The following is a 27,538-nucleotide window of genomic DNA, read 5'->3' as shown; positions in this document are numbered from 1 at the left end:
ACCTCTCCACTCCATCCCTCCATCTCATCCTTTGCCTCCGTCTCCCCCCCCCCTCCACCTCACCCACATAACACTCTCCTCGTTAGTCTCTCGCTCTCCATCCCCTCCACATTGGGGGGAGGCGGTGGCTTAGTCGGTAAAGAGGTGGTCCTACAGGACCCAGGTTCAAATCCCCGCTGGGGTAGGGAACAGTTTTGACTTTCATAAAATCAGACTTTACTGATCTACTAGAGGACCGGCTGACATGTAAAAACACCCCCGCTAATACAAGTACTACAGTCCTGTATGAGACAACATTACCATGTATTCAGTATGGACGGTGGGTCTTAGCGCCGAGGTGGTGACATGTAGAGGTGTATGGTATGTAGAAGGACTACTGGGCCTTGGGAGCAGGCTGTGAAGCCTATGCACAGAGTTGGATGCATTAAAAAAAAATGGATTTCTCCTAACTCTTTCTAACACATCCACATTCACAATGTTCCTTCACTTCCACATTTGTCAGTCTATCTCTCCATGTAACTCCACATGCTTCTCTCAAATAACTTAATTCCACTGCTCTCACTTTTGACTTGTGTCCCTCCAACATGGTCCAAGCTTCACATTCATACATTAGAGTTGGTTTCACAATAAAAGCAGCGACTTTTTTACTTCCATGCTCACTTTCCTGTTCCTTATCACTGCTTTCAAAGAATCAGCATTCTTTCTTCCTTGTCGCACCCTTTCAAGCACTTCACCCTCTAAACTTCCATCATTACTCTTCATATTACACAAGTAATTAAACGAACTCACATTTTCCATTTCCTCCCCATCCAACCTCACTGTACATTCAGTGACTTAATTTCTCTCGAAGACCATAGCTTTACTCTTCCCTACATTCACTTTTAGATTCCGTTTCATACACGCTTTCCCAGACTCATTCATCAAGCCTTGCAGCTCCCCTTCTTCACTTAACAACATAGTTTCATCTGCCAACAACAGTTCAGGCAGTTTCCAAACACTGCCCATCTCTCATTAGGGCTGCTCTAACATTCACTGCCGTATCTTGTATCTCTTTTATAACCCCATCTATTTACAAATTTAACAACAATGGAGTCATGGCACAACCCTGTTTCAATCCAAACTTCAAATAGAAAAATTCACTCAGTTCACTGTCCACACGCACTGCAGCCTTGGCACCCTCATACATACTCTTCACTGCATTCAGCAACTTCCCATGTACTCCATATATTCCTAATACTTTCAATATTCCTTGTCTATCCACCTTGTTATATGCTTTATCCAAATCCACGAAGGCTGCATACAATTTCTTTCCCTTCTCTAGAAACTTTTCCACTAAAAACCCAAGAATGAAATCTGATTTACACATCCTCTTCCCTTCCTAAAACCTCCCTGTTTTTCTCCACCTAATTCCTCTGTTATTTCCCTATATCTGTCAATAAGTATCCTGCTATATATATTTCCTATAACATTATGAAAAAAAATGCCCCTGTGATCACCACACATTTATTTTTCCCCTTTTCCTTTGCACAGGGGAATAATTATAGCTTACCTGACTTCCAATGCGCCGGGACTCTATCTTCCTTCCAATCCAAACTGCACATCTTCCACATCCATTCTACTACAATCTCCCTCTCATGCTTCAGCATTTCACCACACACTCCATCAATTCCTGGGACTTTCTCGATTCTGAATTCCTTCACTGCATCCACAACTTCCATCCTACTGATTTCTTCCTTTCTTCTCACATCCCTTCTTCTCCCAGCCATTCCCCACTCTCTTATACTCGCAATACTTTCATTATCTACGTTGAAAAACTCCTTGGTGTATTCTCCATCTTCTCGCCTTTTCTCCCTTCTTCATTAGCAATCTACCATTTTTATCTTTCCTCCCCGACTAACTTCTTAATCACCCTAACTCTCTCTTTCCCTTTCCACAATATTTTCTCACATTATTATTATTATTATTATTATTATGTATTATTATTATTATTATTATTATTCGTTCTAGTAGTAGTAGTAGTAGTAGTAGTAGTGGCTATAAGTGCAGCAGTACTAACTATATTAATTGTAGTCGGAGACTGAGTTTTTTAGTAGTTTGTATTATAGTTGTATTTAATGTTGTTGCAGCTGTTGTAGTTATAGCTGCAGTAGTGGTGGTGTGGTGGTGATTATGGTGAAGTGGTGATGGTATCGTTAGTGGAGGTCGATTGACCGACTGATTACATAAAAAGATCCTGACATCGTGGCAGCGTATGGCAATGGTCGGCATCATGGTAATAGTAATAGTAGTGGTGGTGGTGTCCATGGTGGTAATGGTGGTAGTGGTGACGATAGTGATGTTCATGGTGGTGGTGATGTTGTTGGAAGTGGTAGTGGTGGTGGTGGTGTTTGTGGTGATGGAATTGGTAGTGCTGGTGGTGGTGGTTGTAGTGGTGGTGGCAATAGTGGTGGTGATAGTGGTAGTGGTGGTGGCGATAGTGGTGGTGATGGTGGCAGTGGTAGTGGTGGTAGTGGTAGTGAAGGCAGTGGTAGTGATAGTGATAACGGTTTCACTTCTGAAATTCTGGAATTTAGTCTCTAGGGTTCAGGAGGTAGGATGAGCTTTAAACTTCATTCCAAGAAGGTCATGTGTGCCTTCAGCATGTACAACAAACCAGTCTTTATGGTGGCGAGTGCAGAATCCTAGGGTTTCCTCTGCAGTGCTTTCATGCAATTTTTAATGTTCAGCCACCCTGCGTCTAAGTTTCTTTCATTGTTGTTTGGATCAAGTGTGGGAATTTAGAGAGTTTGTCTGTATTAGTGCTGCGGAAGATGTCACAAGTTGCAGCATGCTTTGAAATACTTCAGCTTAATTTCTTGTAGGATGGTCTACAGCATTTTGGGGGGAGATGAAAAGGAGCCTGCAGTGAGTCTGAGAAAACTGATGACATGAAGAACAAATGGTAGACTGAACATGTAAAACAGCTGCAAAGACTTGTGTATGTTGACGACTAACATGGGTTCTACAAGAGCATAAAAACCAACTGTGGGCCAACCAAACATAACATAACCCCTATTTGATCGGCCGAAGATGAACTCCTGAAAGACAAGCAAGCAATACTAGAATGATGGGCATAATACTTCAATACCTTACTGAATCCAAGAAACAGGATGGAGCACAATATCCTTGATAACATCCTAAATTCTCTTCAAGCGGCAGATTTCGACGTCATACCTACACTTACAGTAACTGTTCATGGTATTTGATCTATAAAAAAATAATAATAATAATAAAAAAAAAAAGCCCTGGCCCTGATGGCATACCATCTGAACTAATCAGAGAGGGTGACCAGTTGCTACACCAGCACCTCCATAATCTCATAATGACTACTTGGAACCAAGACCGAATTATATTTGAATGACTTCTGATACTTTATCATCTACACTCAAACTGTGACAGCATCACAGGTATCCTCCTCTTTCTGAATGCCAGCAAAGCACTAGCTGTGGGAAATATTTTCCCTCACAGTGGTTACACTCCTTACCTTTTGAAACAGTCGTTCCTGTTAAAAGCAGAGGAAAACCCGGAGAACATTAATGACTATTTCAAGCGGTTTTATATCCCAGAGATTATGTTCTCTTTAATTATTCTTATTATTAATAAATTGAATGCTACTGCGCTTAACCCTTGTGGACAACTATATTGTATGTACATACATGGAAATACTTAGGAATTTTCCATTTACCTAACTACTCCTCTGTGGTGGGTATGACATGCCCTCACGTGAAAAGTTGATGAGGTTTAATACATATTTTCATAGGTAAAGGGAATATTTAGCTTTCGTTCAATTAAAACTAAGATTAAATTAAGTTAGATTTGCCTTGTATATTTAATGAAGTAATCTAATTGTATTTAGCCTTGTAAAAAATTAATAGTTAGCATCTCTAGAATCCTATGAGGGAGAAGAGACTCGCCATGTTTGATCACTCTGCTTCTGAAGCCCGTTGAAGTTGCACGCTGTATAATGCGCACCTAAGGAAGCTTGGAAGCCCCAGGCAACTGAATGAATCATCAGGCCCGTCGTCATCTGTTGTTCCAACTCTATCTAGCTAAGTAACCTTTATGCTTTGAGCAAATCTGGGGGGAACTGGCTAGGAGATAAAAATAATTACCGGTGAGTTAGAATATTAATTATACTTTAATCTCCTGAGAGACTGTTGTAAAATAACTTTAAGGTCGTGTTTAGACTAACACTTGTCAGATAAAGGCGTGTATAAAATTTTATACTCGAGCCAAGATAATGTTATCCAGACTGACAAAACATCTGAGTCAACACTCCCTGAAATACAGTGTGGATTTTGGAAGGTAAGAAGTACCAGCGGTATGATCTTTGTTGCCTGACAGATACAAGAGAAATGCCACAAGCTCAGTCATGACCTATACAATAGTCGCGGCGCGCGACTCTGAGGTTATTATCGTGCCCTGCCAACCTACCATTCAAAAGAGCGTCTGATTTCGTGCATATGAGACGCATGTCTATCTATCTATCTATCTATAGCCCGACGCCCTAATCCCGCAAAGGGTGGCCGCAGACAAAACGCCTCCAAGTCACTCTGTCACCCACCATTTGACTCCCCTCCCCCCAACTCACCCCCCCCCTCCCTCATATACCTCTCAACTCCATCCCTCCACCTCATCCTCGATCTACCCCTCCCTCTCCCTCCCTCCACCTCACCTACATACACCCTCTTAGTCAGTCTTTCGTTCTCCATCCTCTCCACATGTCCAAACCACCTCAGTGTATTTCTCCTAATCTTTTCAACCACATCCACATCTACCCCACAACGTTCCTTCACTTCTTCATTCGTCAACCTGCCCCTCCATGTCACTCCACATGCTCCTCTCAAGTAACTCATTTCCACTGCTCTCACTCTTGACTTGTTCCCCTCTTGCAAGGTCCACGCCTCGCTTCCATACGTCAGGGTAGGGATCACAATACCATCATGCAGTGACTTCTTAACTTCCATACTCACCTCCCTATTTCTCATCACTGCTTTCAGTGTGCCAACAACCTTCCTTCCCTGCTGTACCCTTTCACGTACTTCATCCCCCAAAGTGACGCATGTGATTCATGTATATATTCGTGTATAATAATATTCGTGTATAATATCTTAGGGCATAATAATATGATTCGTGTATAAAATGATGCGGGATCGGACACACTTTTGAATGGTTGGTTGCCAGGGTATGATAATGACAACCTCAGAGTCGTGCGCTGCAACTATAATATTGCATTCATCGATCTTGCAGTAACATTAGACACTGCCGACAGAGAACTTTTATGAAATGCTCTATCAAAATTTTTATGTCCAAACAAATTTTTTACCACTTCGAAGGGGTCTGCATGTCAACATGAATGATAGTATGTCCATAAGTGGAAGCAAATCCAAACCCTTCAGTGTGGATGTGGGCGTAAACCAAGGTCGTGTCCTGCCTTCTGTAATTTTCTACATCTATCTACTGCAGTTACCTTTTTAAGTCAAGAACAAACGAACCCTAATTATGGAATGAATATCCAGTTCCATCTTAAAGGTAACTTATTTAATCACTCACACTGACAAGCACAACCAAAAACTGGAATGGGTCATCTCTTAGAGCTGCAATACATGAGCCCAGGAAGCCCTACAACAGAGTCTCACCTTGGTTTTCAACATGTACCATGCAATGCCTCTGCATTTCACATAAATGGTGAAATAAACAACAGGTTGAGACCATTACCTACCTTGGAAGTTTGCTCACAGATAAACATAATATTGATACAGAAATCCTTGCATGAATCAACCATGCCTCGGTCTCTTTTTGACGTCTCAGATCCAGTCTTTGAAAACACCAACTTGAGAATCAAGATGATGGTATCAGTATATATGGCTGTATGGCTCTCCACTCTCTTATACAGTGTTGAATTCTGGACAACTTACCTGCATCACATCAAACAGTTTGAGTCGTTTCGCATCAGATGCTGACAACGTGTCCCAGAACTTACATGGGAGGATAAAGTCCCTCGCTCACAAATTTTCCAGTGGGCAAAGTCAACCAGCGAGAACACGTGTCCAACTGGACACGTGTTCCGCATGCCTGAGCACTGTATAGCCAACTCCCTGCATCACGTCGCAACCAAGGGGCAGAAGAAGATATATAAAGATCATATGAGGACAACCCTTCAGAGCTGTCCTCATATGATCTTTATATGAAATGTAACATCATACCAAAAGAGCCTGAGACTAATTTCTCTGACAGAAAACAATGGCAAACCCCCTGAAGCGAAGGAACCATTCATCTCAAAGAAGCTGAAAACCTGGCTAGAGAAGAGCATAGAGAATGGAGGCACAACCAAAACAGAGTTCTCTGAGCAAACCTGAAGCTGACATGCCGACTGTGTGGCGATGTTTGCACATCCAAAATTGGTCTCCATAGCCAAACATGATTACAACAACGACTGAGAAACACAACATCCTAGTGAGTACAGTAACCGTTGCCTCCTGTAGTAGAAAGGCAGCTTTAAGTGTGTGTGTGTGTGTGTGTGTGTGTGTGTGTGTGTGTGTGTGTGTGTGTGTGTGTGTGTGTGTGTGTGTGTGTGTGTGTGTGTGTGTGTGTGTGTGTGTGTGTGTGTGTGTGGTTAATGAAGTTGTCTGGCGCCAACAACGATTCATTTTCAATGATGGCTTACTCTGAACCAAATATAATGATTGAACGTTATTAGCAATAAAATAGCAAGTTTGAAGAACGCAGAGCCAAAGGGTTAGGCCTAATCGAATATGAAAATAATATGACGCCATTTCGGTTGTTCTTCTGTAATTTGTGGCAGACTGATCTCCTCGCATTTATTCTAGGCTCTCATCAATGTGAGTTTTCCAACAAAAGCAAGTCCGGATCATAAGAACTTCAAAACCGTAATATGCCGCATACATATAGTACTACACTGATATAATTATAATACTTCCATTAACCCATTCTTTACTTTGAAAAAAAAAAATCGTTTGGTGGTAGCAAGAAAATTAAAAAAATATATCACATTCCTAACAAAAGGGACAATGGAGGTTGCTTTAGTCCATTCCGTCACGGGTGTCCTTCTTGAGCATTTTTAACCCCGCGAATCCGGTGAAATAATTTCAGAAGTTATTTTTTGCTACCTCCTGACAATTTTATTCATCTGTAAGACACACTTTTCGAACAAACTGGGTAAGATCAGGCATTCACTTGCCGTTTTACTAATAGATGTATATCCTAATCTGAACAAAATCTTCTCGAAGTAGGAAGAATACAAAAATCACCATCGAAGAAATGTAAACATTGCCCAAAGGTCGCCAGAATAATATTAAAGACATATCCTCCGGGTGAAATGGTGTTACATTATCACTGAGTTTTCCTACATCCCAAAGATTGGTTTCCCCGAAATGTTTAGCTGCTTCATTACGACGCATCTTTTTTTTTTTTTTTATAACCCCTACTCCAGACGATTTTGCCCAACTGAAGTATTCAAGTTTGTGAACCTTTTGGCATCTTTCTTTTCTGAAACTCGAACTTACTTATACGTAAACTGATTCTACTTGTTTCGTTTCATGAACTTTAATTTCTAACTATCTGTAACTATCCTACGTTCTGAAGCTTTGATAACCGGTACATCCTTTTAACATTTAACCATTGTTTTTCTGAAAGACTAAGCGTTTCCTTATACTGTACGTGCACTGAATGTGATTTCAAATATCAGTTTACCATTATTAAAGGCTCTATTCATTCATCAGTTTTATTTTTATCTTTCACGATTTTCTACCAGTTTTTCCACCTACTGTCGTTACATACTGCATCACTGGAATGGTCTAGCCTAGTAATAACACGGAGCGGGCAACAGTGTCCTATATTTCTTTCAAGTGGTGGCAACCATCATCCTCTTACTTGGTGTAGTGCTGCCTACTTTTTTCTTCACTTTTCATTTATTTGTGTCTGCCCTCCTTTCTTCCTATTTCTCTACCATTCCTGTCACGGTTTGTTACACTTTTCTCTCCATTTCAGGTGCCTATACAGTGAGTGACAAGTCTAATGGTTTTCTGTATCCTAGGGACCATTTATAACGCTGGGTTGTAACCATATAACCAGACCAAGGGCTGAAGTGAAGCCTACTTTAGTGCTCCTGTCAACTGGGTGGTGAGACGCGAATATGATATTCAACCAGGAGCCAAATAAATTTCCACACTTTTCTCGCCTTGCTGTGGTAAGGCATTGCCAGTTCACTGCAGGCACGGCCCTGTTGCCTGTGGTTGACAGGTCAGCTCGGCCAGACAGAGTGGGGCTGATCAACAACAACAGCCACAGCTGATATATTAGTATTTTCAAGGATATACCGGAAAAACATTTTTAATATAATTATCATCGTTTTCAAAGTGTACTATATATATATTATTATTTTACGGAAATAAAAATTCAGAAGTTTAAAACAACACTAACCCAACTATATTCATTGGTATGAACCATTCATAGTGTCTATTATCACTTAGAACTTACTTTCTTCAATACTATTTTCAGGATGCTACACCAATACATTAACTAATATAATATTTTAAATCTAAAAATCATTTTGAACATTAATATTCCAGGGAAAGAGCACATCACCAAATTCTTTTCTAAGCAATAGAACACTCTTAAAGTTATTATTTTCATTTGCGAACTTACTTATGGCAATATTATTAGAGATATATGTAGGTTTTCAGAACTCATAATACATTCTTTAATTCATACGTTCTAACTAGGTGGCGATTTTCATCCTTTTGCAACTTATTTTCAGAAGCCCTTTCACAAATAGACAGTGCTACGTCTCTCTATCATTGCCATAGCACACCAGAGTGAGTAATGCGATATTCTAGTTTTGATCTCCCCTATGCGGCGGAGACTATACTGTACTTCTCGCTGTCTCTCTTCTTTCTTTTTTCGAAACAGTGATCACTCCTTTAGCTCCTTGCCAACTGACTCCGAACTTACTATATTTTTCGTCTGGGAAAACATAAACATATGACTTCATATTTCTTTTCCCCCTTTAATATAAAGGGTTTCGTGGGGTCACAGGTAAAGCTATATATCATACATGACCTAGGGCAACATGAATTCCTAGAGTATATTCAGTCGTGCGAGGAGCTGCGAGTGCTCGAGTAATTTATTACTGAATTTTTTTATTTGCAATGGTAGAGCCTATTCTGTACACTCTCGGAAATTTTGGCAATCTTTATATTAATCTTTAATATTTTATCATCCAAAATGAAGAGATGCTATTTTCACACACACACACACACACACACACACACACACACACACACACACACACACACACACACACACACACACTGACGCAGTGGTAGCGTTCTCGCTTGCCATCTGGTAGACGGGAGTTCGCGCCTCGCTCAGGTTGCGAAAAGTTTCACTGACGAAGTGGGTGGTTACTGTCCCCCTTGAGCAAGGGGACGGGTATGTGCGTGTGTGAAGCTCACAGCCTTGCCCTTAGATCGGACTATATGAGCTCTCAGCTCCCTTCCGGGAGGGTAAAAGCTGACGATCACGACCATCAAGTGATCCTGACCGACCCGGTGAATTACACACACACACACACACATGTATCTCTCTCTCTCTCTCTCTCTCTCTCTCTCTCTCTCTCTCTCTCTCTCTCTCTCTCTCTATGTATGATAGAGAGCATTAAGAAGGAAGAGCTCCAGCAGTGCTTCCATTAGTGGTAGCATCGTTGAAACAAGTGAGTGGATGCAGGACAGGAGCACTTTGAAAGACGTGGCTGAGGTATACGCGTAATCCTTAATAAGTTTACCAACCATTATCAGATATTTAAAAAATCATAATTTGTAGTATTTTCTTGGGCAGTAACTTGAAATTCAATCGGAAAGTGTTCAAAACCTTACCATTATCAGACTTTTAAAATCATAACGTGCTATTTTCTTCAGAACTAACTTATAATCCGAGGAGGAAATGTCCCAAATCGTACCTCGGAGGGTGCGAATTGTGAGTTTAGATCCACCTTTACACTCCTGTAAGTATTTACATCTTCCCAGCCCACGTTGCATGCATTTGTTTCTCACATACTCTCGCTTTTACCTTCCCTTCTCTAACAGGTTTTACTTTTATTCCCTGTTCATTGCATCGGCTTTCATAACGGCGAAACCATACTGCGCTCCCCTCACCAATTTTTCCTGTCCTGGTCCTGCCTCCACCCTTCCACCACATCTCCCTCCCCTAACCCCAAAGCTCTCCCGCTCCTCACCCTCCGCTTATCCCCCACACCCGCCTCCACCCTTCCTCCACCTTTCCCCTCACCTCCCACCCCTCTCACGTGATTCTCTAATAAAAATTCCAGGGGCTCCCTCACCCCGCTTCTAATTTTTGTAGTGGATGTTAGTACCTATACTGAAATTCACTGTGGTTGCTGTATATTCTCCTGGTCCACGTCTTTTGGCAAAACTGCAGTCAACTCTTTTGGCCCTTTACTGCAGAGATTCAATCGAAAATATTTTTGCTGTTTCAGTCTCTTGTTTCTCTGACCCCACCTGCAGAACGTGATACTGCAAATCGCCCAACTGTTAAATCTTTCACGGTCGCGTCTTTTCATGTTTTTTTTTTTTTTTCACTCCAACTACAGTCATTTGTATTCAGCCGAGAGTGGCAGTGTTAATACTGTCGACATTAACCCTCTCCTGATCGGGACAACTCGTCATTTATTCGAGCTGAAAATGGGTAATTTTATTCATATAAAAGGGAATCATAGGAACCTGAACGTTAGCGTCTGTTAAATGTTCACCGACAACAGAGACGTACATTTTCTTACAAAGTAAGGAACAGTCATAAGCACATCGATCAAACAAGTTCAACAGAACATGTTTCAAAGACTGTAGCCTATTACCGCTAGGTTAGGAGGCATTCTACTATTTCGTTCTTACCTGTTTATTTCCTTATATAGGCGGAGGATGAGGTGGAGGGATGGAGTGGAGAGGTATATAAGAGGGGTGTGTGAACTGGTGGGAGGGCAGCTTAATGGCGGGGGAAAGGGCGAGATGGAGGCGATTTGTTTGTGGCCACCCCTTACGGGATTAAGGCGTGTGAATATAGACAGATATTGTTCATGAAGTCTGTCGATATTAAACTGATAATAGCAGAGCAAAGTAAAGCAGAATACAATTTTGTAATAAGACGCAAAACGTAGTACACTGATGTGATGAGAAACGTATCCCACTCAGAAACTGGTTAGTAAGCCTCCGTAGCAGACGAGCATACGCTCTTCATTTTATGTAGGTTAGTGATGGCTAGTCTTTCAACGTCTAAGGATCTCTTTTATATACTTTATTTCCCAATCAGTACAAGTTCCACCAAACTGGAATAACGTCACTGAAGGTAATGAAGGAAAGGGGCGAATAAGGCAAGGAACAATGTAATACAGGTGGAAATGACTAAAGCAGAAACAGCAGAAAATACATATAAGGATAAACGGGTTCGCATGGAAGTACTCAAGGATTCATGAGTGATCATGAGTAATTAGCTCCACGCTCTCAAGAATATTCTTCCAATTAGAGCAAGACTGAGTTATTCAGCTGAGAGTGAGTCATAGCAGCCTGAGTGTTGACCCGACACCATTAGTTTCTGCACGGCAGGGAAAACTCTGGCATTTTCCCAGATAACCTTGATCATTTGTATTCAACTGAAAATGTCTCACAGGATCCTGAGTGTTAATGATTTCGCCATTAATCCTCACATGATCGCTGCAAATCTTGTACTTTATTCCAGGCACTGTCAGATGATTTTATTGATCTGAGAGGCAGTCATGATTGCCTGTCAGATGATTTTATTGATCTGAGAGGCAGTCATGGTTGCCTGAGAATGTTAGAATATTTGTCCGGGTTATATGGATACATGAGATAAGAAAAGGGAGAAGGAGAGTGGTAAGAATGTTCATCAAAACATCAGTGTGAGCATCTGACACAAACGTACTATATAACAAACAAGGGTGTCTACAACAGTCGATAAATTAATAAGAAACAATATAACAGGAGAGGGGGTGAGAAGAACATTACAGAGCTTGCAGGTCATTGCACTCTAAAAATAACCAAGTGGGATGAAAGCTAATGTGAAGGTGAACCCTTATTGATTTCTAGAGTCATATAGACTCTTTTCTCAGCGTAGCAGATACTTTTCGAGGTAGAGCGGTCTGGTACTGCCTTTATTAATCCTTCATTGACGGAAGGCACTTCCTAAGTTAAGTAATATCGTCTAATAATAAGCTATATATGACATGACCAGGTAGAACAGATTAAATGTCTGGATAACCTAATACAACACCACAATATTTCCCTTTACCGGTGTTCCTTACAAAGTGAAATTAAATTTTAACTTCATATTGGAAGATATACTCGTTTTTCCAGGCTTCGTTATTAAGAGACTAATATCGCGCACCACAACTTTCTTTCTCAGTGTTTCTTACCACTGTAAGTGCACTTGAATTTGTTCTTTTCATTGGAAGAAAGTTTTGTGAAGGTCAGCACCTTCAGCCACAAGATGTCTATCTATTGCCAGACGCCTTAACCACAGTATGTCATTTTATTCTTCTCTTACTGCAACCAGACTATTTTATTCAGGTTAGTAGAGGCCCCTGACAGTGAAGCAACAAATGAAGGCTGTATGTAAGAGTTCCAATTCCAAATATTTATTATATAGGCATTTAAAATCGTCTGGAAATATCGAGTTATATTCAATAATGTCCTTTATTTTCTAAGGCAGTTAAATCGGAAAAAAATACAACACTACTTTTTATTCTCCTACAAGGAGAGTATGTTTTAACCCCTGTTTTTTTGTTTGTAAACATGATTAATCATAAAATAATAGAGTTGTAGACCAAATTTGTTGGGCAGATACCTCGTGTCCCAGGGAACGATATATTTTGGGACAGATCTGGATCCTATTACAGATTCTGGATCCGGAAAACACTTTTTGCGAAATCCCAATCGATGATGAGAAAACCAAGCCTATTATGAAGAGTGGTTTGGAAATTATGTTGCCCTTGTTGGAGAGAAACTCTCCACTGCGTGCTCCACGTTCCCAAGAGAATATATAATAGTATTAGGATATGCGCACTGACAGGCCACTGGCTTTGCAACAGTAATAAACACTGGATACCATAGAGTTAGTCGCAGCACTAAGGTTTCTCCTCCGAGTGGTCAAAAGAGCAGAGCACACTGACACGACTCAACTGCGCGACATCCATGAGCAAGACTGAGACCGCAGAGGTATTCTTGGCGCGCCGGGTGAGTGGCACCTGCAATAGATTCTGATTGGCTGGTGTGTAGCAGGCGTTTTCATTGGTTCGTGTGTTTCGGGGTTTTCCCAGGAGCCGGTTAGCTACAACTTACGAGCTGGTTCATTCGCGTGAACGCCGAATATTACATATGAGCAGAGTTGTAAAAAGTACCCTGCTTTGACACTTCGTAAAAGTATTGATACACTGACAAAATATTACTCAAAGTACAAGTGGAAGTACTCAAAGTTAAATGTACTCAAGTAAAAGTAAAAAAGTACCTTGTTCATGAAGTACTCAAGTAATAAAAGTAAAAAGTAACTATTAAACTGTCTATCATCTCAGAGATTATATACAAATTATAAACTACCTAATTATTTGGTAAAAATAAAAGACACAAACGAACTGAACATATTTATTGACATATCTTTTGATTATGTTTGATCAGCAACTGATTCTCAAAATTACGGCTATCCAATAATAAATGAGTGAGCAGACTTACAATAAGGTATTATTATATTAATTATTGTAACTATAATCACTATATATAGACTACCGGTACATCTACAGTAAGTTTAAAAGCATGGGTACTCACCTCCACGAGTTTCTTCAAATTTGAAGGGGAATTGCTATATGCAGTCACCTCTGTGATTTTGGGTGAACACAGCAAACATCGCAGCTTCACTGATTTTCCCAGTCTTCTTGTATTTTAAGATTCCAAGTATGGCCAAGGGTGGGAATCACTACTGTCTATTTCACTACTTGTGGAAATCATGATGTGATAGTGGCTACAGCAAAGATGTAAACAACTGACAGCGGGAGGGACGAAAGCGTGCCTGTATCGCTTGGGCAATATGAAAGGACGCATGTGATTGGTCCAAACATGAATAAGTGCTTGTGATTGTTCAGCTTCCGACTTTGCGTTCTTGTACATCCTGTAATAGGCTGAAAATCGATTCCTGACTTTGAGATGTAACGAGTAATGACTTCTATTTTTTTTCAATTGTAGTGAAGTAAAAGTAATAGAAAAGAATACTTAAGTAAAAGTGAAAGTGCTGAAAATCTTGAGTACTTTTTAAAAAGTAAATACTGAAAATAGTTAAGTACAGACTCAAGTATTTTTACTTCGTTACTTTACAACATTGCATATAAGTGCCGGTTATGTCCCGTTTCGGCACTGGATGTTGCATAATTTTGCTGGATATTGTTATAATATAGATGAGCCAGCTGCGCCAGATACTGTGTTGGGCTAGATATTGTGATCACTGATAACTGGGAGATTATATATATATATATATATATATATATATATATATATATATATATATATATATATATATATATATATATACATATATATATATATATATATATTTTATGCGAGGAAGAAGGAGCCAAAGGACATGAGCCCGCAGTAACAGTTCCCTCCAAGAGAAAAACAAAATACAATAGAGAGCCAAATTCAAGATCCGATCATTTTGAGATGCCTGGACACACTACGTTTGAAAGACTGGAGATCATAGGCAGAAGGAAACACAGACAGAGGGAGACAGTTCCAGAGCTGACCTGTTGCATAAATGAAAGACTGGGAGTAACGGTTAACTCTTGCATTAGAGAGTTGGACAGAAAAGGGATGAGAGTTTGCTGCCAGACGGGTGCTACGCGCCCGTCGTAGAGGTGGAGGAATGCAAGCAGACAGTTCAGAGGAGCAGTGACCATTAAAGTAGCGATAGAAAAGAGATAAAGATGCAACAGTGCGGCGAAGAGACAGAGGTTGAAGGGAGTCAGTAAGAGGAGGAGAGTTAATGAGACGAAAAGCCTTTGACTCCACCCTATTGAGAAGAGCTGTATGTGGGGAGCCTCCCCACACATGAGAGTTGTACTCCACACAGGGGCGGATAAAACCCCTGTATAGAGTCAACAATTGTGCAGGGGTAAAGAAAGAGCGGAGTCGGCTTAGCACACCCAATCTCTTGGAAGCAGATTTTACAAGAGATGTAATATGATCTTTCCAAGATAAGTCCCGAGTAAATGAAACCCCAAGCATGTTCAAGGATGATGCAGGATTAATCTGAATATTATTAAACATTAGTGGGTATACCTGTGGAAGATTTTGTTGGGTTGATAGGTGTAAGAACTGAGTCTTAGATGCATTAAAGACAACCATATTATTTTTACCCCAGTCAGAGATATGAGCCAAGTCAGACATTAGGTGTGCCATAGCCTCATCCCTTGTTTCTTGAAGTAACTGTTGAGATGGGCGTTGCGGGAACCGAATGGAAAGGTGAAGGGTGGAGTCATCAGCGTATGAGTGGATAGGGTTAGATGTACAGCTTAGAAGATCATTGATGAATAAAAGGAAGAGAGTTGGTGATAGGACAGAGCCCTGAGGAACACCACTGTTGATAGATCTAGGAGAAGAACGATGGCCGTCTACGACAGCAGCTATAGAACGACCAGAAAGGAAGCTAGCGATGAAGGCACAGATAGAAGGATAGAAACCGTAGGAGGGCAGTTTGGAAATTAAAGATTTATGCCAGACTCGATCGAAAGCCTTTGAGATGTCAAGTGCAATGGCAAAGCTTTCGCCAAAGTCCCGAAAGGAGGATGACCAGTAGTCTGAAAGGTAGGTGAGAAGATCGCCAGTGGAGCGTCCCTGACGGAACCCGTACTGACGATCGGAAAGAAGGTTGTGATAGGAAAGATGCCTTAAAATTTTTCTATATATATATATATATATATATATATATATATATATATATATATATATTGTTACGTCCCGGTCCCACACTGCCACAGGCTCTAACAGCAGGCTAACTGGCAGCTCTGACTCGTACAGGAACTTACGGTACCAGAAACGTCTCGAAGGTACGAGACTACCTAACTGGCAAATCTCCCTTCATAACACTACCCCCTCCCTAGTTCTTTGTCGTCTCGACAAAACTAAACAATATACACAAACATAAACCTTAATCCTACTGAAACCTCTAGCTATACACAAAATAATCCTTCAACTTATCAGGTCTTCTTTGATGCCGCTTCTGACGATGTCCTTTCTCCTTCACACAGTCCACTTCTCCTGGAAGGTCTTGGTCCTCTTCTTGGTTCACTTCTTCTCTTGGGGAACTGTCACCATCCTCTTGAACTTCAGTTTCTTGGTCCTCCTCAACATCCTCGGCTGCAGTTGAGCACAATTCCTCAGAGACGTCCCAGCTGAACTGTCCTGGCCCATGGTACTGCCACAGACGGTTCACGTGTACCACCTTTGGGCGAGACTTCCTGCCTCCCCGAATCCGATACGTTACATCTGATAGGCGGTCCAACACAGTGTAAGGCCCATCCCATGGAGTCTGCAGCTTCGGTGACTGTCCCTTCTTACGCTGAGGATTGTATAACCAGACTTGGTCACCATCCTTGAAGCTCACTTCACTTGCCTTGGCATCATACTTGCACTTCATCACTTCTCCTGAAAACTTGATGACTCCTCGCACTTGATGATGTACCTCAGCCAGACTTTTCTGAAGGTGCTTCGCATAGCTGGAGGTGTCTGTAGGCAGCTCTTCACCAGGTGGTCTTCCCTTTAACAAGTCAACGGGTAAGCATAACTCGTGGCCCAACATCAGTTTTGCAGGAGTGTAGCCAGTAGACTCATGGGATGCAGACTGATATGCCATCAGCAATGCAGGTAACTTCTGGTCCCATTCTGTTTGTCCATCTATGCAGTACTTGGCCAGTTCTTGTCGTAGGGTCCAGTTGAATTTCTTCACCATTCCATCTGACTGTGGCCTTAGTGGGGTCGTCCTGGTCTTCTTGATCCCCAGTAACTTGCAGCACTCACGGAACACAGCAGACTCGAAATTCCTACCCTGGTCTGAATGTAGCTCTTGTGGCATCCCAAAACGACAGATAAACTGATCAACCAACACTTGAGCAACAGTCACAGCCTCTTGATCGGGGATAGCATAGGCTTCTGGCCACTTTGTGAAGTAGTCCATGGAGACACATATATACCGGTTTCCTAAATCAGTGAGTGGCAAAGGTTCAGCAATGTCCACCGTGACTCTTTCCATCAGTGCACCCACTTGGTACAGCTGGAGAGGAGCACAGCCACGTTTCTTGGGTCCCTTCTTGGCACAGCACACATCACAGGCCCGTCACCACTCTTCAACATCCTGACGCATGCCAATCCAGTAGAACCTCTGTCGCAGCTGACTTAAAGTTTTCTTCACTCCCAGGTGCCCACTTGTGATCTGGTTATGGGACTCATCCAAGATCTCGGACCTCATTTTCTTCGGAACCACCAGTTGCCAATACTTGTTGAGGCCATCGGCTGTCTCCCACTGATGCTCCAGTAGTCCGTTGTTCAAGCAAAGAAGGTCCCACTGACTCCAGTAGCTCTTGGTTGCAGGGCTTAACCTGGAAACTTCTTCCCAAGATGGTCGCACTGCACTCCACTGCAGCCACTCCAGCACCAGTTGCAAATCTGCACCTTCCATCTACATCCTCCCCAGGTCTTCTCCGTCCAACCCCAGCCCCGTCACTACAATACAGCAGCATTTCTTCCTATGATTCCCATTCCTACTACACTCCTTGCTGTCTGTTCCTCTGTCTTCTCGCACACTATTCATCAAGGTTCTCTTGCATTTCTTCAGTGGTGGGTCTTCTGCAGCCTTCTTCTCATCCCAACCATTCTGATCCGCAAGTAACTCAAACTGTGAACGGTAAGCTTCCCAAGATACTCTACCATCACTTTCTTGAGGTTTCTTCTTTACTGGATCCCCATTAGCGCCATGTACTTCACTGGTTTGGGGCCTAAAGACTGAGGCATCATAATTATGTCCAGGACTTGAACCTCCAACATTCTGATTATTCAACCCTGCAATGCCGTCTTCAGATGCCCGGGATCTGCCAAGATTCACCATACGCTGTCCACTGCTTTCATATGCTCTCTCTTCACCAACCTGAGGCCCAGCAGTGCGATACTTCTCTACAGCCTCCATATTCTCACTAATTATCTTCTCATGACCGACTGCATGCTTCAACTGGCTATCTACATGCTGTCTGCACTCTATCACATTTCCCTCATTAAATGTCTTCAGCTGGTTTTCCACATGCTGTTTGCACTCTGTCACTATTTCCTCACTAACTGTCTTCAACTGTTCGTCTACATGCTGTTTACACTCTGCCACATTATTGCTTACCTCATACTTCTGCTGCTCTAGCTTGGCATCTACTTCCTCCTTAAGCTGTTGCTGTTCTTCCTTGATTTCCCCGATGAATGCATCTGGCTATCCTTGCATGGTCAGTTGTTGTTCCCCCTGTTGCTTCTCTGATGCCTCTTGAATTTGTTCATATCGTTCTTTTTGTTCTTCTCATTGTGCCTCTAGTTGTTCACTGTGACTTCAATTGTACCCTTCGTGCATGTAATAGTTCTTTGAGTTCTTTCTCCACTTCATTCAGTGAATGTATTTGTTCTTCAATCTTGTTCCTGTGCTCTTTCTTTTCTTCACTTAGGGCCTGTAACAGTTTTTGGAGTTGTCGAATTTCTGCTTGTACTAGCTCTAAAATTGCCGTCAATGGCACCTCGTCCTCCTACCCAGCTGGAGATCTAGGCTTCACACCTTCTGTTTCCATGTCGAAGGTTAGACTCACTGCAGCCCTGAAATAATAATCCCACTCCTGACACCAGTGTTACGTCCCAGTCCCACACTGCCACAGGCTCCAACAGCAGAAGTACAGTACAGGAAGGAAGTTGCCCAGTGAGTTGTTCTTCCTATGGTCAGCCTTTAGGTGTGCAGTACATAAGATCAGCTGAGGCGAAAATAAACACTGGCTCCTTAAAGTTCACCATCTTTATTTTCCAAATAATTCCACTTAATTATTTCCAACTTCGCTGTTCTCACAAGCACTTGATGTATACACACTTTACTAACTGCTATTACTCTTAATGCTTAACACTTTACAGTTGTTACTCTTACTGGTTGACACTTTATTGTTTTCTCAAGTTCCAGTGACATACGAACTTCAGTAACCCGTCACTGTTTGCCACTGTTTTCACAAGTACCAAAAATATACAATCTTCGCAGACAGTAATTTCACTTAATGCTTGCAAAGCAACTCTCCACAAACTTCACTACCAGCACTGCACCAAAACCGACTGCACTTCACTCACACTGAACTGAAACCCGACTAGCAACTCAAAACACAACTGACACTCGACTAAACTTGTTATAATCTCTACCCCATCTTATATAAGCTTGCATTGCTCTCGAAACTTCTACATTTTACGAGAACAACAGTTGCCAACTCAGAAACAGCCCAAAACATGTTAGAGTTGTCTCACATTACATAACACTCTAAATCATATACCATACGAACTTAAATTACATAATTTAACAAGCAATCACTTAAATAAAACATTATTGAGAAAAAGCACATTAAATTAATGCATAACTTACGAAATAACTACGCTCACAAACAGCAGGCTAACTGGCAACTCTGACTCGTACTGGAACTTACGGTACCAGAAACGTCTCGAAGGTACGAGACTACCTAACTGGCAAATCTCCCTTCATAACAATATATATATATATATATATATATATATATATATATATATATATATATATATATATATATATATATATATATATATATATATATATATATAGTATATGTGTGTGTGTGTGTGTGTGTGTGTGTGTGCAGGGATCTACTGATATTACTGTACTTTACTATAACTAACCCCACATTTTTCATTCAGTGACTTAACACAATATTTTTTTCCTGGCTGTGGGGGTCACCTTTCAGGAAAAAAAAAAAAAATCTGATTCACTAAAACATTATTAGGTAGAATTAGGGATAGTACAGTTATCCCAGTGGATAAGCTGCACCAAAAAATCCGCTTGTTTGAAGCACAGGGTTCAGTTATGTTTAAAAGCTGAAGGGGACCTATTTCAGTACTTGTTGTAACTGCATGAACTGTAGTGAAGAAAATGCGTAGAGTTTTTCGCTTAATCCAGTACATTGACAACGAAAAAAAAAAAAAAGGGAATTCTTAAGAGCTAGCAGATGCACACAGCTGCCCTGCTGCCGCCTTCTTGATCCCAGACATCACGGTACATTACACTGCACGCCACACTTATGTGAAGCAACACTAACGAAGCCCAGCAGAAATAGAGTATAGAACAAATTCAAGGTAACGGCGATAACAGAGAGAGTGATGCAACACTGGCAACAAGAGAGTGAGAGAAGTCAATGGGAGGAGGGAAGCTTATGAAACGATAACTACTTAATCGTGTTCAGAAAAGATGTATGTGTCTCCACATGGGAAGTTTACACAATACAGGGACAAATAATGTATGTGTATACAGTAAGCTACAGTGCATGGTCAAAGTCGGCATAGTGTTGTTTCAACAAGTCCAACATCTGTAACAGATTTCGTGAAAGGTATATTGTGCCTTCTCTTAAAAAGATCACGGCGAAGAGAATTGTGTATCATAATGTATTTTTCAATACCAGTACAAGAAAAATCAGTTGTAGTTTTTTTTGTTTTTTTTTCAGACGCTCACTGTTGAACACCAATGGGTCGGCGAAGTCTAGAGTGTCGCCGTTGTAATCTTCTGATAGTGAAAGTTCTTTTATGCCAGAGCAAATATAACTATAATATCGCACTGAAGAAAGCCAGGTGGTCTCACTGGCCTGGCCCCAGACGTAACCGATGCATGGAACAGAGCTATGCTCATAGTCTACTGGTTTTGTCCCACTCTGTTTAAAGTATAACTTAATCATCCCGCTGGGAAAAATAAGGAATTGGTGCAAAATTTCCAACACTACCCGCTGACACTTTGGAAAAACAGAAACATCTTCGTTTCAGCTCAACCCCTTCTTCCCGAGGACGTCTAGTACATTTAGCTTTGCTATTTTCAAAGGATGTGATGCAGACATGGGAAGACTGACTGAGCTAGTTGCTGACTATATGCTGCATTTACCCCTTCATCACTACAGATCCCTTCCATAATGTTTGAAAGAAAACAGACAAAGGTCATAAAGCTAAATGAGTTAATATGATTTGATGATGTCCCTAAGAAAATATTGCAATAAAAGTTTTACTTTTAATATTGAATCCCTTCAATTCTGACTTTCATACAATCATGCTGTCTAATATTATGTTCCTTTTAGGAGATCTACTTAAGAATCGGCCTGTTGTAACTGATGTCCACTGGTACAGGACCGCGGTAGTTGTGCTGCCAATTTGATTTCGGTCAATCAGTTAATCAGTCGGCTTGAGAAGGAAAGTAAGGGATCAGTGAAGGCTATATCTAACCCAGGCAGTAGAAAAAAATCCCTCATGAGCTGAAAATATCGTGTGGAAATAGAAAGAGAACTGTGGAAAATGACATATTTGCTTCTCTAATAAAGCAACCAGCCCTCATCATGACTACTCCAGTTCAAATAAGCCAGGGTTTAGTTGAGGATATTCGGTTCAGGAGTTTAACAATATTATATTTATCTATTTCTCGGACAGTCGGTCTCGGTACAGTGTTTGGTTAACCACTTGCTTCAAGCACGTAATTTTTGTTTTGTTCTTTCTATTACCTGAGGATTTTATTCAGCTTCGGAGAGTCCGTTAATGGTGAACCGTACAGTGATGGCTATATCTAACACCTCCAGTTTGAGGTGTTTATTTCAGCTATCAGCCTCTCTCTGACGAAGTCTGGTCTTGTAGTTGACCTCACATGGACATTTATGGTTCAGTTACAGTTAAGTGACGGTGAAAAGTACTGAAAGAGCAAGAAAACCATCGCAAGTTACCTCTTCGAGGCGGACCGTGTTTTATGAAGACCATCTCTCCCCTACCCAGTCCCTATCGCACAACTGCTATGTTCTACTGTAAGTGAAAACAATGAACGTCCCATAACATCCTGACAGAAAATAAGCTCATATGCATGCCCTATGACTCATAACATTACTTTTGGTTATTGAAGACTTCCATCTACTTTCACTGAACCAACCAGAATTGGACTCACCCTAAAGATCAAAGGCAGCCACTCACTGAAGCAAGTCCACGGCCCGAGGAAATGATGCTCTGACGGAACCTGGCTACTAGCTCACCTGAAGCTCCTCGAGAATCCCAGGGAGAGGATACATAAAATCTTATTCAGAGTAAACTCGACTGCAAGAGCCAACAGTTCACTTAGACAGGAATCAACGTTATTTCCTAAATCAACTAATAATGCAACATCGGGCAAATCAGTTTGATTACGAAACTAGTTCACTCTTTCACTGTAAATTCTTCCCGTAGAGATCAGTCAGTCAACAGACCTCTGGAAAAAAAAAATTACATTAACTAATGTTTTTGTAATTAATACTTGAAAATGCAGCGCACTCCTAACATTATTCCGTGGTACAGTAATATGAATTTGAATCTGGTGCTGCAGGGCGCAGTGTGCACATTGTAGGCTATTGCTTTGCCACCTTTGGTCAGAAATATAAATGGTATTGCGCTCTAAAATGTTGACTTTTGTTCAGCATTAACTTTCTTTCAGGATATATCATGATAATGCTGGAATATCAGTTGGTAAGGATCTCTAAAGAGTTATTAGTAAATGGAAATGAATATCTTGTTGATCTGGCAACAGTTTTGGTAACTTCTGTAACCTGAGGACGTCATATATATTTCCATTCTTGCTTCCTCCTGGTGATTTTATTCATCTTAAAAAAAGATATCTGGCTCTGAATAGGCTAATGGAGACTATGGGAGCTCTCCAGCTCCTAAGAATTTCTTAAGTTGAGAAAAGGTAGTCAACAAAAAGATAAAAAACTTTGCCATCTGAAAGAATCTGTGACCGTGTGGGAGGGAGGCGGGAGGTTTAGGGAGGAAAAATGCAAGGTGTCAGACTAGCAGCTGCTGGATGGATATTGCCTTCCTGCGTCAACATTCAAATGTCTGGGGTCAATCTGCAACTTTCCTGTGAAGAGACACCAGCGCTGCATCCAAATATGACGCAGATGACCGGTGACACTTTCGGTACGATGTCACCTTCCCTGCATTTGTCCCGGGTATTTCTAGGCGATTTCATTCAGCTTATAAGGGACTTCTAATATTGCTTTTTAAGAAGTAATAGAAATCTTCAATAACCCTTGACGTGGCCAAAGAAAATTTACTAAATTCTGAAAGATATTTTTTTCCTACTTTGTTCTGTGTAGCGCCGTGTAATATATTTTTTCTCAACAAAGGAATGACTTCTGTTACTTAAAATGTGAAAAGTAATCGCCATGAAAGCTGTATGCTCGATGGATCTTGTAGTAGAATAATAGTCAGGTTTAGCTATGTTCAAATGATCGTACTGTTTCTTGTCCCAGCCTAGGATCGAAATCGCCTCCTCTCAGACAACAAATCACTCTCCAACCACCTGACCGTCACCCCCTTGCCGTTAACTTACAGAATAGTTTGTTGGTTAAACTTTCTCTACTTGAAACAGTCTCGAAATGATCAACAGATTTGTTTTCTTTTGTACTCCTTTGTTCTCTTTTGAGAGAGATTTCATCTTTGGGGGTTCAGTGGTTGTTCTAAAGCCAAGGAACACAGTCACGCAGTTGCCGATATCAAACAATACAAGTTTTGTATGACATTCTTGTCTATTAGTATGCAGAAACGCGATACCAAGCACAAAATGTCTACAAAAATTTGTAAATTTGTTTCTTCGAAAGAAAGCGTAACTGAAATCATGCTAAACATATTTTCTTTCATTCTTGGATATTTACTGTTTGAAAGCCTAATGGTAACAGGCAGGGCAATGATTGATTGAAAAATCTGTGTTAGAGTTACAGATCTTGTATATTAGGGAAAAAAACGTGGGGCAAAGAGGTGAACTTGTAGATAGATAGATTTAGCGTGCCCACCTTTCGGTAGATATTTTAGTAGAACAGTGATCAGTGTACAAGCAAGAGAAAAACATAGTGATTCAACACTGCATCAGAAAGACACAGGAAGTTAATAAGAGCAGGGGGGTTGATGATGAGGCGAAAAGCCTTTGACTTCGCCATATTTAGAGGAGTTCTGTGAGACGAGCCTGGTGTATTAACTCTTGCAGCCGATGTCGTATTTTTCGTTTTATTCTTTTCACCACATAAACAGTTTATTGAAGTATAAGGAGACTATTCATGATTGTGGAGTTTAATGGAGATCGTTCCTAACCCTCCATTGTGATAAATTTACCTCGAGGTTTTTAAAATTCTTTGGAAACAGGAAAGAAAAAAAAAGCTTCATCGTAGAGAAGGCTTATGTAAGTGTCGTGCACGTGATGTAGTATACGTGTATCGCGGTGGGATATGACACAGTTGTAGTGAGGTGTAGTCTGATAGTGTGCTTGGTACACATAGTTCAGTTGATGATTTGGGGTAAAGATCTGCAAAAGCACCTTGACAATAATATGGCTGTTTAGGCAATAAGATACTATTATTACCATTCATGAAGGGAGTGGACACATTTAGTACTCTACTCCACCTAACATAGAAACGATTTTATTCATTTGAAAGTGAGAATAAGAAATTTTAATGCCAATACCACTACTTTTAATCCTCTCATTGCTGTAAAAAAAAAAAATCAGTAACTTATTCCAAACGCATTAATGCAGCTGTGACTGAGTCATAAGACGCTGGTGGTGTAACTGTTTTAGTACAGCAATGTGGTCGTGTGAATCAAGAATATTGTACAATTTGTGGCATGGCAAGGGATTAATGTGATGGACTAATGTGGAATTGTGATGCGAATGAGTATTGTTGAAGAGTTATAGGCCATGTGGTGGTGTAGTTGTTGTGATGTGGCTTGTGGTATTACGAGATAAGGTTATCGCAGTGTGCATGGTAGTAGGAGCTTTGGGGTATAGTTGTATGAAGTGTGGGTATGGTAGTATAAGGTGTGGTTATGGTTGTTTGTGGTAGTATAAGGTGTGGGATATGGTATGTAATATAAACTCTCTAATATACTATAGCAGTAGCTGTGTGTGTGTGTGTGTGTGTGTGTGTGTGTGTGTGTGTGTGTGTGTGTGTGTGTGTGTTTGTATTTTGGGCAGCCGAAACTACACATTCAAATCGCACAAAAGTTGGCACAAAAATCACAAAAAAATCGCTGATGCAGAAAAACTTGGTCCCATCACGATTGAAAAATTTTACTATATTTAATGAGCGATCACATTTTGACTAAAAAACGCTGCTCCCGGAGCCCGGCATAGGATCTCTGTAGAATGTTTTGCCCAGAGGTAGAACTAAAATAAACAACTTGGGTTCCATTCCTGAAACTGCAAATAACACGATCAATTGGTTAGCTGCAAAAAATTCAAGTGAGTGTTACACTAGAACAGCACATAAACGTGACAGCCCTCCGCAGGAGCAAGTGCGAGGGGCCCGAAGGGCCCACGAGCAATTGTAATATACTATAGCACTAGCCATGTGTGTGTGTGTGTGTGTGTGTGTGTGTGTGTGTGTGTGTGTATTTTGGGCAGCCAAAACTACACATTCAAGTCGCACCAAAATTGGCACAAAAACCGCAAAAAATTCGCTGAAGTGAAAAAACATGGTCCCATCACTATTGAAAACTTTTACTATATTTAATGCGTGATCACATTTTGACCAACAGAACGCTGCTCCCGAAGCCTGACATAGGATCTCCATAGAATTTTTTGCCCATAGCTACAACTAAAACATACTATAGCAGTAGCCGTGTGTCTGTGTGTGTATTTCGGACTTGCCTTCGGACAACTAGGGTTCCATTCCCGAAGCTGCAAATAACATGATCAATTGGTTAGCTGCAAAAAATCCAAGTGACAAAGTTAGACTAGAACAACACATCAACTTGACTCGGATTACGTGAAATTATTGTAACGTGAGTGCGAAGCGAGGAAACGAGTGAGAACCACAAGGAAACGAGTGCGAAGCACGAGAAAGCAAGCGCGCAGCACGAGAGCCCTCCACAGGAGCTATTGCGAGAGGGCCCGAAGGGCCCACGAGCACTTGTATAAACTATAGTCTCTGTCATGTAGGCCCTCTGCCAGATTAAAGACGTTGGAGTTGAATGATGGGAGACAGCTACACAGAATATCAGGTTGTAAAACACCTCCAACGACTTCTTGAAAGTTAATGAAATCAGGTACACCCAACTCCCTCGATGCCCAATTTCATTTTAACCATTACTAAGTCCCTTGGACAGTCAAGGGGTGATTGCGTGTAAATGTCAGGAATGTTATGCTGAGCAAATAAGGACTCTGATCTGTACACAACAGGAACTTTTTCAGTACTACCTTATACATTCGTGACAGAAACTCTCTTAGCACTACGTAGTACACTGGCTGTTGGAACTGTCTCAGCAATTGTATCATACAATAGCCATTCATCTAGGCAGTTATATCATCATGCATATTACAAATATGATGTGTAGTTATGGCTGAGTATGGCAGTACTTGCTGAGGTTATGACTGTGTATGATGTGTTGGGTATATTAGTTTAAAATGTGGGAAAAAAATAGTTCAACTTGTGGTATTGGAGTATAAAGGAATCCTAATAGGAGATCTGTGGTGGTGTATAATGAAATATGGGAACTGACAGTATGAAGAGTGGTTTTCATAAGTATGAGGGGTACAGCATGGCATTATGAACTGTGAGGTATGGAAGTATATGCTGTTGGAATGATACTTTGAAGAATGGGGTATGGATATATGTAATGCTGTGAAAAATGACAGTGAGGTATGGTAATGTGCTATGGCTAACCAGATGAAGATTACATGCAGGTTGGGAACAACATTTTGTTGGTGAGTGGTTAATGAAGGATGCACCTATCTCATCCAGACCCAAATCTCTCTTTTAACACCGTTTGTTGGAAACAAGGAGAACTAACTGAGAACACATACACACATGGCTTTTCACACAAACAGGCATGACACGACGAGTTTGTTATTATTCTTACATTAACGATTCTCTTCAGTTCAGGAATTACATCGCTTTTAATGACACAAACCTACGAAATGATGACAGTCTTAAACACAATGATATGAATCCTAACTCACGCAAGAAAATTACGCACCTTTCATTTTTCTCTAAGCTAATATTAGCATTTCATTCAGAGATTGAAGGGTTAAATAATTACTTTTCACATTTTCAGAAATTTAGCATTTACTTTTCTTGCCACCTCCTAATGATTCTCTTGAGAGCAGGAAACAAAGCTATGAA

The sequence above is a fragment of the Coenobita brevimanus genome, chromosome 34, assembly GCF_032717465.1.
Source record: "Coenobita brevimanus isolate Jiangsu-jjx chromosome 34, ASM3271746v2, whole genome shotgun sequence".
NCBI lineage: Eukaryota > Metazoa > Arthropoda > Malacostraca > Decapoda > Coenobitidae > Coenobita > Coenobita brevimanus.
Note: the sequence above shows the minus strand (reverse complement) of the source record.